This window comes from Physcomitrium patens, chromosome 26 (genome assembly GCF_059467195.1).
Source record: "Physcomitrium patens ecotype Gransden chromosome 26, ASM5946719v1, whole genome shotgun sequence".
Classification (NCBI taxonomy): domain Eukaryota; kingdom Viridiplantae; phylum Streptophyta; class Bryopsida; order Funariales; family Funariaceae; genus Physcomitrium; species Physcomitrium patens.
The window spans coordinates 1095001-1097500 of record NC_143435.1 but is presented as its reverse complement, the minus strand read 5'-3'; positions in this window follow the sequence as shown (position 1 = coordinate 1097500).

Genomic DNA, 2500 nt, shown 5'->3' with positions numbered 1-2500 from the left:
ACTAGGGAGTCGCGGCGGGACAAGGAAGAGGAGGAGGAAGTCCGGGACTCGCGACGGGACTGGGACTCGCGCCGGGACTAGGGAGTCGCGGCGGGACAAGGAAGAGGAGGAGGAAGTCCGGGACTCGCGCCGGGACTGGGACTCGCGCCGGGACTAGGGAGTCGCGGCGGGACAAGGAAGAGGAGGAGGAAGTCCGGGACTCGCGCACGGGACTAGGGAGTCGCGGCGGGACAAGGAAGAGGAGGAGGAAGTCCGGGACTCGCCACGGGACTAGGGAGTCGCGGCGGGACAAGGAAGAGAAGGAGGAAGTCCGGGACTCGCGACGGGACTGGGACTCGCGGCAGGACAAGGAAGAGAAGGAGGAGGTCCGGGACTCGCGCCGGGACTAGGAAGAGGGGAGGAGGTCCGGGACTCGCGACGGGACTAGGAAGTGGGGGAGGAGGTCCGGGACTCGCGCCGGGACTAGGGAAGAGGAGGAGGAGGAGGAAGGCCGGGACTGGGACTCGCGGCGGGAGTAGGTAGTGGGGAGGAGGTCCGGGACTCGCAGCGGGACAAGGAGGAAGTCGGGGAGGAGGGCCGGGACCAGGAGTCGCGGCGGGGATAGCAGGCAGGACAGGGAGGGTGGGTGGTCTTCCACAAAAAAAAGTGTGTCTCGGAACTTCCTTAGTGCAGTAGGACGGGGGCCTGCCGAATCCCACAGAGAGTACTATGTGGGGAAGGGTTCCTCTGAAGCGTCTCGGGAAAAGTCGTGAGGGGGTGACGGTTGCTCGGTGCCTACGGGTCCCGACTGCTCGCTGCCTTCTTTGAGCCCAGTACCGACGTTCGCAGGGGGATACCTGGATACTACTGGGGTTACCTGGATACTTCTGGCGTGTTACCTTGGATCAGTGAGGAGTGGGGGTTAGTTTCCCGGCGACGCGACCCTCTGAGGAGGTCCCGCGGAGGGTCGCCGAGTATTATATGGTGAGCTGGCTGTCAAGGATTGTGAGTCCCGCTGCCAAAATTTTTTTTGGTGCGCGGGCGACTGGAAAAAGAGGGTTGGTCTTGTGCCGATACGCGTAACGTCGCAGCGAGTCCCAAGAGCTAGTAACCATTTTTGGCGGGGGGCGATGGCCTCGGTATTGTCAAGCCATTCTCTCATTCATTTGGGAGGGTGGGGAGAAGTGTTTGCCGAGGCCGTTCAAGCTCCGCCTGGTCGACCACCACTGTGACCGCCACCGCGCTCGATCTCTATTGCAAGCTCAGGTGAAATTCCTGATAAACTTGGAGGGGTGTGGGACGCGTTCGCAGTGTGGGCCGAGGAGTCATAACATCCCAGGTCGGAATGTGAAAATGGAACTTCGAAACCGGTGAGAGTTCTCTCGTCGGCTAGGGGTTTCACAAAAGTAACATTTCTATAAATTTCTATCCGACCCCTCCATTAATTTGGAGGGGCGATGGGCCCCAGGATTGGACATACTTCTTGCTGATTTGTCTTTTGAGGAAAATCCTTCGCGGTGATGGTTACTTTTTCATTTTTTAATGTGTGTATCGGCCTCGTCGGTTTCTCTCTTTCCTGGTCACATTCCCGAAAAAGGCCGCAGCACCTATGATTCTCTTCCGGGGGTCTAACTCTCCCTCTCTCTCTATCCTTCTCTTTGTCTGGCTCTCTCTGGCTTCACTTTTTGTGGTGTGTGCCTCTGGGGGTCTGGTTGGAATTTGCCGTTGGCTTTTTGCCCTCTCTTTTTGCCTTTTATCCATCGCAAAGAAGGGTGTGTGTGTTCTCACCTGGGGTTGGAATGAAGGACGGGGAACCTCCTCGTCTTGTGAAGTGGGACCATCTTTTAGGATGATGGCTTTTTGCTGCCTGGTGTGTGCTTGGGTGGGGTTTGGTGGTGGCAGTCTACCTCTCCCTTTCTCCGGTAAGACCAGATGACTGGTTCGTCCGCTACTCTTGTGTTGGCCCTACCTTGGCCAACGGGAGTCGGCGACGCTCCAGACTGGATGGCATGATGTGGTGGTGTACCGAAGGGGGACATCCGAAGGGGAAGAGGGGCCGAGCCTCGCGAAACTTAGGTGTGTCGGGTTGTGTGATGTCGGAGATCCATTTTTTTGTGGCTGCCGTCGTGATTTCGCCCATCCAAACCTGAGTCGTTGCTGCGGACTGGAAAAACTATGGAAGAGCTGTTTGGGAAAGATTCGGGAGTTTGTTTTCGAAGTTACCTTGTTCGATCGATCTAGGATCCACTGTACTCGCCCACCAGAATTTGCTCCCGGAACCCCCCGATCAGCCAAAGCGGGTCGGGGGGCCTTGGTTCAACGAGGGTTACTCCATATGCTAGCCTATGTCAATATAAGGTGCGGGTTAGCCGTTTCTCCCCCACCGGACTATTGCTTAAGAAGTGGACTATCGACCCCCCTCTCCGTCAAAGGTTTGGGGGCCAGGGCTTAGAATGTACTTCAGGTGGTGCGGAGGTAGGAGGCGAGAGGTGGATGAAATCGATCGGATGAGGTGATGGAG